This window comes from Balaenoptera borealis (assembly GCF_965194805.1).
Source record: "Balaenoptera borealis genome assembly, chromosome: 15".
NCBI lineage: Eukaryota > Metazoa > Chordata > Mammalia > Artiodactyla > Balaenopteridae > Balaenoptera > Balaenoptera borealis.
Genome location: NC_138871.1, coordinates 42,550,213 through 42,561,480, shown reverse-complemented (window position 1 = coordinate 42,561,480; position 11,268 = coordinate 42,550,213). Strand labels below are relative to the sequence as shown.

The 11,268-nt window shown below is 41.9% G+C and overlaps 1 long non-coding RNA gene across 16 annotated transcripts in view; it reads left to right on the top strand.

Annotated features, from left to right (window-relative positions):
- Positions 1-4,388: 4,388 nt before the first annotated feature.
- The window catches only part of LOC309612484, a 621,998-nt gene continuing 615,118 nt past the window's right edge, over positions 4,389-11,268 (top strand). For 15 of the 16 annotated variants that reach the window (XR_014235168.1, XR_014235169.1, XR_014235170.1 and 12 more), the window contains exons 1-2: positions 4,389-7,763; positions 8,034-8,115. This is a non-coding gene — a long non-coding RNA (uncharacterized lncRNA). The remainder of the gene's footprint in view (positions 7,764-8,033; positions 8,116-11,268) is intronic. The other variant, XR_014235167.1, reaches the window with a different exon arrangement.

Sequence of the window (11,268 nt, the reverse complement as noted above, 5' to 3'; positions counted from 1 at the left end):
TTGGCCAAAAAAAAAAAAAAAGTTGGAAGGAAGGAAGGAAGAAAGGAAGAAAGAAAGAAAGGAGGGAGGGAGAGAAGAAAGGAAGGAAACCTATTCAAATGGTACATGGACAAAAATGAAAATACCACAATGGCCCCAAAGGTCCAGCTTCCCATCCATTCAATACTGTCCCCAAGGTGGAAGACCCTTAGAGGTTCAGAAATCCTTCCTCTGGATGGTCGGTACCTACAGAGGGCATGTGGCTCCTCCTGAATGTGGCTCAACCCTCTGTATCCCCATCTTTTCCTGCTCTAAATCAGCGAAGGAATAGGGCTAAATTCAGGGTATCAGAGAGTCAGAATAGCTGCAACATCTATTGAAATGATGTCTGTCTGTGTACACATTTCTTTCATCAGGATTCAAGTGCACCATACTTGACAGGTGGTCATTGGCCATACAGATCATTGAGAGCACTGGTGTCCATTCATTTGTTAAATGTTGAGCAGAAGTTATTTTTATTTCTAGATGAAAATAATGAAAAGTAATAACAAAATAATAAGTGCCTATAGGTAGAAGTTCCAATCATTTTTCTTGCATTCTATTTTGGAGACTACTGTTTTATATAATTTTCCACTTTATTTGGCATTTTAAAATGCTAGTCACTTTCATTTGTGTTTTCAAGTGACCCGAGGGGAAGAACAGAAGGAGGGGGAGGGAGAAACAGCTAAAATAGCTCAACATCTGAGCTTGCTCATACCGCTCTTTCTCAAGTTCATGCTTCTGCACCAGTTGGTTCAATCTGGACAGAACCCTGGGAAATGTGCAAATCTATAGAATAATTTCTCTGCCTTGTGCTTCATGTTTCAGAGTAGCTATTTTCAACTAGTATCACAGAGTGCTGCTACTAGCAACTGTTAAATTACATAGGAATTTGACCTCATGATGTTTATTGAAGAAATGCTAGAGCATATTAAGTGAAGTTTTATGGTGCTTATATAGTTCTCAAATGCAACCACAATGCTAAGTGCCTTTATTAAAGTGAACAAGTTGATAGAGTACTTATAATAGATAAACATTTAAAATATATTTTATTTTTTCAAATAATCTATGAAAACAAGATAAAGTAACCATTTATTTTGATGTTCAAGGAAAGAAACAAACTAGAAATAAAATAATGTCTTAATGTAGAAAATGCATATAACTTATGTTGTAGATTTTGGAATATTATAAGAACATACATATGTCATAAGATATATGGCTTGCAGGGTAATTTTAAGAAATAAGGAAATCTAATTCCTTATTTGAGAAAACCAGCACTTAATTTCCTTTGGGTCCTCCCTTTTCAATCCTTGAGAATTACAAATCTCTAAGCCTTATCTGTTCTACATCTTCCTTAGTGCTTACTCCTTGGATTTATGTTCTATTCAAGTACCGATTGCATTAAATAATAATGTTAATTCTCAGTAGTTATTAGTTAAAATTAGCTAAATTATTTGAAATCTCCCTATCATGATAAAAATACAATTTAAAATACCTTTGTTACTTTTTTGTCAAGGGAGCGTCATAATCACCATTTCTTAAAGACAGTATTTATTACTTCTGTGTAGAATAGAGAACATTACTAGACCCACCTTTAAAGAGTGTACAGTATAAGGATACAAAAGCGGCAATCATTTTCATCTCTCCCCACCCCCATAAGGTTACTAGTAAGACGAGTGATAAGATTTGCTTCACACTCAAGTGTATGCATCACTGAACAGACAACAGCTTGCTAGGTATTTTCTGAAAATCTTTTAAAAAAATTAAAGTGTGAACTGTGAATTTCTCTATTTTTCCTACTAAGCTGTATGTTATAGTAAAGTGTGTTTTCCAAGCATATTTTTAATATATACATCTACATATGTATGTACATATGTATGTATGTATGTATTCCATATATTGGTTTATTTAATGGAAAAATAACAGTTTTCCAAAGCCCAGATTCCAAAGGGTGTAATTATATTTTTAAAACACTTTGGGCTAATTTTAATATTTTAGGCTGAAAAAAAAGTGAATGAGGTGGTAGTGGTTTGGGAAGATACCCATGTGGCTGCTCAAAGAGCTGTGTCTGGGTTCTGGGACCCCTCAAGTATAGCAGCAGCTGCACCCATAGATGATCCTGCACCCATTCCAAGAAGTGCCTGGCTAGAAGTGGGAAATTTGTTTCCCAACTACCTGTGCCAAGTGCAGGGAGAAGCATTGTCAAGACCCTGCAATTCTTCTCTTTGGGTTTGCCATGGATGCTATAGCTACAGGTTTCCAGAAAACAAAGGAAAATAAAACTGTTAGGAGAATTTGATCTTTTCCTAACTCTGTCGTATATTAGAACCTTATATTCATCCCCAAAACTACAGAATGCATGAGTTTTCCAATTTTTACCCTCCTTGGATTTGAAAAGTAATCTTAATCCAAAACCTTTCCCAAGACTGAAAGAAATTTTATTTCCTGAAAACCTACTGAACATTTGGGAGCTATAATAGAAGAGTTGTTTCTTTCCTCACAAATGGACATATTTTGCAAGTAGACAGTATAATTTAAGAAAACCATGAAAATACTACTACTATATGCCTAATTTTTAGGAGAAATAGTTTAATAGAATTAAAATTGAGGGAGGGAAAATTAAACCAAAGAGCAAGAGATGAGGATGAGCCTTAAGTCTAGGAGGAATTAAAAGCCAGACATTGCAGGAGAGACACTAGAAAGCCCCCTGCCACAAAAAGTTTTCCCTGTCTCTGCCACACTGTTGAGATTCCACTATGACAAAGCATTACTTTATGATCTCTACCAAAAGTCCTTCTATTACTTTCAGATTTTTCCTTTTCCCAAATTGAAATAGCTGAGTCCCAGTCAAGTTACATTGTGATTAGTGTCAAATATATGATTTGAACCCAGGTCTCCTTTCTGCCACCCCAGTGCTATTTAACTGATAGTAATCTTTCTCAAATTGGGATTTTAGCTTCAATGATAACCTGAAAAATAAGTATATTCATGATCATTTTAATGCCTATATTTGTGTCTAGAGTTGGTGCTAACTAGCCCAACTTTATCTTGGACTGAAACAGATAAGAACTTAATGCATCCCAAGTGACAGCCAAATGAGGTGAGGGAGAACTGTGCAAAGGAGAGTGTCAGTGTCACAGAACCTTGAATACCAAAAATGGTGGGCTCATGGCTTGACTACTTGGCACTTGGTAGCATAGGAATGTCAGTAATCACCAGTGCCATATTCATAAGGCTAGCGGTAACTTACTTTAGGCAAAACATCATCACTTTAAATTAATTGGTTAATTTAGGTCTTATTGGCTTTATAGATCTGATTAATGGGTAAATGTATGTTATTTCATGGTTTATAAAACTTTTGAGCATTTAAGGGCCTGGGAGAATTCATCTTATGAACATTCTACTCCATCCTTTGCCACACTGAGACATCCATACTCTTTTATTCATCCTCACCCCCATCTATAATCTGGATAACAGACCTCTGTGTGTGTGCCTCTGTGTATGTGTGTGTGTGTGTGTGTTTATATCAGCAGCAAATACAGAAAACCAAATCAAGGTCACAGGACCTAAGACCTTAGGTGCCTAATTCACAACCAAGTACTATTTTATTCAGGGAGATGACTTACGGGTAACCAGACAACCACTTTCATCTATTAAGTTTACATCTGAGCCCTAAATTTCCAAGCACTACTCATGATTTCTTCTCATTCCTGGTCTCACTTGAACAATTTCCTGGGGAAAATGTACATTTAAAAATATATCTAATTTCTAGAAGGCCTCACTCTACTTTGTCACTTGGGGGCAGAGGTGGGATTTGAATGAAAGAAAGCAACTCCAGATCCTGTGTCTTCTGCCCTCGTTGTTCACAGCCTCAAAGGTGCTTAATTCTAAAGTGATGACAGAAAGACTGTCACCAGAATGGTTACTCCATCATTTGAGTAACTGTGTCATTGAATTCTAAGAGGTGACCAATGAAGTTCTAATTCTGTGAAGCTCTACCAAGCAGTTTTTCAGTTTCCTTCTTCCCCTCCGCCATCCTTTTGATAAATCTTTATCTTCTGTAGTAACCTGACCATGTCTCTAGTGCTTGAAATTGGTGATTGCTATGTCAGTTACCCATTGCTGTGTCACTGGCCACTCCAAAACGTAGTGGCTTGGAACAAAATTGATTTATTGCCATGATCCCAAGAATTGACTGGACAGTTATTCTGCCCCATGCAGTGTTAGCTAGATCATTCATGTGATGAATTCAGCTGGTATCTAGGCTGGAATGCCCCAGTTCTTCTCCATGTGCCCTCTCTCTCCAGCAGGATAATCTAGACTTCTTTAAAGCCTGGAGGCTGCATTCCAAAAGGGAACATCGAAAAGGACAAGCCCCAATGTGCAGGTGCTCACTGAGCTTCTGCTTACATCACACTTCCTAGTGGCCAAGGTAATTCACATGGCTAACTCCATGGTCAGTGAGGGAACTATATAAGAGCAAGAATACAGGGATGTGTGATGGATTGCAGGCCATCAGTGTTAACAGTCTACTGTAAGAACCTAAGAATAAAATCTAGCTATGTATGAGTTTTCAATTTTTTCAACATATTTTCAACAAGTGTCTGGTATATGATTAACATTTTACTAGGTACGAAGACTTAAAGAATGCTATTTAGTAAGGGGGGGAAGATACATACACACAAATCTATAATGTGATGTTGCCTGGTGTGAAGTAATAAGAAATGTATATATTGGTCTCCACCCCTAGCTCCTGACACAAGGCTCCTAAAACCCTTGTAAATCCCTAAGTGATAAGAGCCCTAGGAGCATCTCTGGTTCTAATATTTGGCCTTTGACCTCTCCCTGACCTTGTAAATTCCTAAGTGTTAAGAACAGGAGGAGTAACTTTTGTTCTCCTGAGGAGATGGGCTCCTGAACTGGAAAGACCAAGCCATGATTAGAAACGGGATTTTCAGCCCTGCCCCTCATTCTCTTGAAAAGGGAGAAAGGCTGAAAATGGAGTTAATGATTGATCATGCCTACATGCTGAAGCCTCCATAAAAGTCCCGAAAGTACAGGGTTTGGAGAACTTCCAGGTTATCAAGCACATCCACACCAGGAGGATGACACACCCCAACTCCACAGGGACAGAAGCTCCTGTGCTCCGTTTGCTCCCAGACCTCCCCCTGTGTATCTCTTCATCTAGTTGTTCATCTGTATCCTTTATCGTATCCTTTTTTTTTTTTTTAATTTTATTTATTTATTTATTTATTTATGGCTGTGTTGGGTCTTCGTTTCTGTGCGAGGGCTTTCTCTAGTTGCGGCAGGTGGGGGCCACTCTTCATCGCGGTGCGCGGGCCTCTCACTATCGCAGTCCCTCTTGTTGCAGAGCACAGGCTCCAGACGCGCAGGCTCAGCAATTGTGGCTCACGGGCCTAGTCGCTCCACGGCATGTGGGAACTTTCCCAGACCAGGGCTCGAACCCGTGTCCCCTGCATTGGCAGGCAGATTCTCAACCACTGCGCCACCAGGGAAGCCGCTATCGGATCCTTTAATAAACTGGTAAGTGTAAGTAAATGTTTCCCTGAGTCCTGTGAGCCACTCTAGCAAATCAATTAAATCCAAAGGGGAAAGAGGTCATGGGAACCTCTGATTTGTAGCCAAGTCAGAGAGGAGTTGTAGGTAACCTGTGGACCTACTATTGTGATCAGCATCTGAAGTGAGCTGGGATTAGTTGTACAGGGCTGAGCCCTACACTGACGGTATCTGACACTATCTCCAGGTAGACAGTGCCAGAGTTGAGTTAAATTGTAGGATACCCAGCTGGTGTCGTGGAGAATTGCTTGGTGTAGGAAAAAAGCCCACACATTTGGTGACCAGAATTGTCAGAAGTGAAGTGTTGTGAGTATGGTAGTACGAGAGTAAGGAGACACCAGGAGAAGACTCAGTTTTTCAAATACACCTGGTTAAGGAGAGATGTGAGAATCTGGAATGGGCTCAAGAGCAGTTCCACTTGCCCCTCTCCCTCCAACTTCCAAAACAAATCTCAGTTCGCGGCAAGTGACACATGAAATGAATCTGAGGATGGACAGGAAAATGGTGCAAATATGCAACATTCAACCGTATTAGAAAAAATTAATGTCAACATGGGTCAGCAATTCTATACACGCAGGCCAGGTCTTTAAATAAATTAATGCAAAACGTATTTGTTTCATCTAAGTTTTAAAAGTGAAACTATGGCTCCTTCAGTCTAATTTTTATGCAATAAGAAATTCTTTCATGTACTGAGTATATGAATCTCCTACTCACAGGCCTTGATCACACAGTTCTGAAGCTCAGTAGTTTCATATCTGATGCCAACAGAAGTTAGGCACAAGCATTAGGAGAGGGTAAATGTTACCACGGGTTTCATGAAGGTCAGATTTAAGTTAAAATTTGGGAAAACATGTAAAATTTAGCCTGCTATAGAGAGGAACATCACAAGTGTGGAAAAAAATAGTTATAACTTATGTTGAACTTTCCCGAGGGAATAGACTAAAGCCATGTGTAAACAGGGGATTTGATTGGGGTCATTTTGATTGCGTGGTAATACAATTCCTTTTTCTTTCTATATAATCAGAATGCTTGAACACCTATTTATTAATTGGCCCAGAGGTTAAAACCACCACAGTGTCTGGCCTACAGTGTAAATATTACTTAGTTCAGTTCTCTTGATGGGACCAGATGGCCCTTCTACACTTATAATCAATATATTATATGACCTGTAAATGGTCGGTCCAAACTTCTAAGGATGACATTACTCTATTCAACAGTGCTCTCCCCACAAGAATTAAGCAGGTAAGGCAATAACTTCTTTTAATGCGATTAAGTCTGATGATAATAAGAGGCACAGTTTCTCTGCAAGATGTAGATGACTTTCAATCCTCCTTATTAATTAAAATATTGAATCATTTTTGGTGTCCAGCCAACATAGTGGCTATAAAAAGAAGTGAAACCGAAGTAGTAGTTATTATTTTTTTTAATAAATGAGACCATAGTCCTTGAATTTTTCTGCCACGGATTACCCCGAATCTCATCGTAAATCCACCTAGAACAGGGCTTAAACGATGCCTGCATTAACTATAGTGAAAACTGGTGATCAAATGCATTTCCACCTACAGAACTCACATAGACAGGTGCTAAGCCTCCTTTCCTACCAGGACCTATCTCCTCGAAGTTTTAAACTCGGTAAATGTGCTCAGAGTCTAACCCCTCCCCAAATGGTTATGCAAATACCAATAATTTATGCAAATATATGGCTGAAAGGTCCCGCTCTTCTACCTTTCCACTGTGTTGGTGCTAGCGTGGATGGTGTGTGCACGGGCGTGGGTGAGTGTGTAAAATCCAGTGTTTTCTTAAAGAAGGCGTTGAATTGACGCCAACAGGTCACCCTCCCCCGACGAGCGCGCTGTATTATGTTCATTCCTCCCCTGGCGTGGCGGAGACTATTCTGTGAGCCCTTAGGCAGCCGGACATCACATATTTGAGGTTCTCAAAGTAAACGAAGAACCTGGCGCTTTTGCCGAGTCCAAAATCCGCCCGAGAATTCCAGTACTAGAGAGTTCGGCGGCAAGAAAAGGTGACTGGAAGTTGTACCCCGTTTGTCTGGCACTTTCCACGGAGGCTAGTCTAATAAACGGGGGGTGGCGGGAAAGGCGAGAGCGAGGGAGGGAGGGAAACGCCCTCCTCCTCTTTCAGCAAGTGCACCTCAGCTTGAGATTTGGGTAGGTTTTTACCTGTATTTCTAAAAACCACCACCGCACTCCCTGCACCAACCACCCCACTGCCTCGACTTCCAAGAGAAGCAGCTACTGAGGCCAAAGAAAAGAGGGGAAGACGAAGGAGCGGGGGGGAAGACAAATAAATAAATGAAAGCGCGCGCGAGCGAGAGGGGCCGGGGAAAGGAGGGAGCGAGGGAGCGCCCGGGACTCGCGACGGCGGCAGGTTCAATTAGCTAAACAAAGAAATCATGGCGGATTGTTTACATTTGGCAGCGCCCGGGCCGAGCAACCGCCGGCCCCCAGCCGCCGCCGCGGCCCCCGAGGAGTCGGCGAGCTGCCCCCGCGCCCCGGCCGGGTAAGTGACGCCGCCGCCCCGCGCGCCGCCCCCGCCGCCACCCCGCCCTCCGCCCCTCCCCCGCCGCCCCAGCCCCCTCCTCGGGCCCCCGGCACAGCTGGGCTCGGCTTAGATTTCGGCGACGCCGAGGCTCGCGTCCTCGGCTGCTGCCGCCGCGGGGAAGGGATGCGGAGAGTTGGGGTGGGGGCAGCAGCGCCGCGTGCAGAGCAGGGCCCCTCCTCCTGTCAGTGGCCTCCCGGGGTCAGGCCCTCCCTGGTGGGGTGCGCTCGCCGCGCTCCGCCGCCTCCGCGCTGAGGAGGACCGAGGCGGAGCGCGCCGCAGCCCGGGAGGTGGGGCCCGGCCGTGACCCCGCGGGCTGCGCGGTGCTGAGGGCGGGGTGGTCGCTCAGAGCCCGGCCCCAGCCTTCCTGCCTCTGGTCCAGCGGTCTCCGACGTGTACTCGCTCCCTCTCTCCTGCCCCCTTCCCCACGACCTTTCTCTCCTGCTCCCCCCGCCTTTCCTGCTCCCCTCGCTGCGTCCCTCGGGCTGGCCCTAAGGTTGAGAACCTGCGTCGGAGGTCACCTCCAGAGGCTGACCTTGCCAAAGCCACCCACGTCTGTGAGAGCTTTTCCAAAGGCTGAATCTTTTTCCTCATCTTTTTGGCCCCGGGGTTCGCTTTTTTCCATAGGGAGGAACTCTGTCGTTCCTACCGAGGCTTTTAGCGGTCTCTTAGCTGTCTTTGTGCTGAGGTTGGTACAGTGGTACCAGGAGGCTGGCTAATGACAGGGGCGGAAAACAAAGGCAACAAATAGGGGCAAAAACAGAGGGCAATGTCACCAACAACAGAGGGGGCTCTCTATTTTCCCAGCAAAGATGGTTTCCTTTGCGGGAATCCTTCAAGCATCGTTGGCATGAAAGTGACATATTTCCTTTATAGAGAGAAAAACAAATCCTAGGTCTTTTAAATTAATCTCAATTTTTCCTTCCATGAAACTTTTTTTTTTTTTAATGTTTAGTGCATTTAGTAGTTTGTTTTTTTTCTCTTGCTTCCCCTTTCCTCCAGAACCTCAGTTAATATATCTTATCTGTCTGTGTCCTGTTTGGGGGAAAATCACAGCCAGGACTCTATGTCAGAGCAAGATTAGAGTTGGTGGCGTTTAAGTAGCCTTGCCACAGGGTTGGCTGGGGACCAGGGCAACAGAACCAAGCTAAGTGGCACCTCTTGCATATGTTCGAGTGTCTGACATCAGGTGGCTAACAGGTTGCTAATGGACATTGTAATTTGTAGTTCAGTGAACTGCTTTATCACCTGAGAAAGAAAATGCTGCTATTTAAAAAAAAAAAAAAAGAGACTTGTATTATCGTGGCAATTATTATTATATCTTTTGTATACAGATATGATTCAAGTGAATGAATTTTTGATTCATAATTTTTATTATACCCTCTCAAAGGCCCATCTGGAATAAGATATGCTGTTTTCCTCCCCTTCCCCTTAAAAGTAGCAGACACTGGGTAATTGAGTCTCACTTATTAGATTCAACCAAATTATATCTATTTTTGCTTAGTAATTACCAAAGCAATGTTCTGTCCAGCCCACTACATCTTTAATAAAGCAAAACTTACTTTATAATTATTATTTGGCAGGTGTAGCCCTACACCTTGCCATCTCACTACTGAGTTCTTTTTTGACCCATTGACGTTTCAAAGACTAAGATTTACTCACAGAGCAGGATAGGAATGGGAGTGGGTGGCAAGCCTTAGCTAACTCAGGAACGCAGAACTTCCTGGAGTCAGAAGCTCCCACTGAAGATTGTACATGTCTGTTTTCATGGTTGTGTGGACTTTATAAAAAAAAAAAAAAGTTGGTACTTCCACAAACAGCTTCTACCCAGACACTTAACTCACCAGTTAGCATGAGACTCCATTACTCAGTAACCCCGAGCACATTCTCATAAATGGATTTTATGTTGACTCCCTGCCCATACCAGGTCAGAGATCAGAATCATGGAAGGAAGTGAATTGGCCTCCAAAGTGACTTTAACAGAAGCAGAAAGATCAGTCTTTGGGTTATAGATCTTGCTGACCCATTAAGGGTCAGTAAATTAGTAGACTGCACTTGAGTTGACACTTCTGATCCCAACTTAATGGGTTGATTAACTGATGGCTGCTATCTTCATTATGGGCTATTAGCACATTGTTAAACCTGAACTTAGCATAAGAAATTGTTTTTATGTTTACTCTTTGGTTCCCAAGGTTAATCAATATTCATCATGGCCTTAAAAATTTTTTTAACTAAAGAGGTTAGTTAAATAAACCCTTTTGTAGAGAAAAGAAAACTCAATATTATAACTGTATATGACTTTGGGATGCAAAATCTTATCTGACAATATACAAAAATATTCAATTAGAAACACCATCTCCAAAGGGAGAAATACATATAAGCATTAAGGATTTAAAATTGACATCCTTTTCATTTGTAGCTGGCCCTCTTATTCTTCTGTGTGCATTTGAATGACTGTCAAGTTTAACAATATTTAGATTTTCAATGATGGTCTGCGTAAATTGCTGGCTAGGAATAAATAGCTCTTTGTAGTCAATGCCTAAGCCTAGACTTTGCCTTCCAGGAAGTGTGAATCTTAGGCCCCAACGAGGCACACATTTGTGATCAACATACATTAGAAATCAATCGTTATAAGGTATTATTAAATCCTTGGCATGTTTCTTCTTTCCTGGCCTTCCTGAAATTTCTAGAACATTCCAAGGTAGTTGGATTCCTGGTGGAATGAGTATCATCAGTGATTACTCTTTTCATCTCACCATTTGTTAGTCAATATGTCAATAATGCTGGGAAAACTGCTTTAAACACTTGCAAAATTTATACTCCTAATCATGCAATAGATCAGGAGTTGTATAGATTGTTTGCTTCCTCTAGAACTTCATTCAAAACTGAGTCTGTTCTGTCAGCTAGGTCACAGAAGGAGCAGTAATTTCCAGTAGAGGTTTTTGAATTGATCAATTGGTAAGCATTTATTAAAATGAAAGCAAAAACAAAAATATAATCAAACACAAGAAGTCTTCTACAGAAAAATATAGGAGAATTAGGACATTTTTATTTCTCTAAAATCAAGGCTAAGAAGGGTGTCAAGGAGGCCTGCGAGTTTCAAAAACAAAGGAT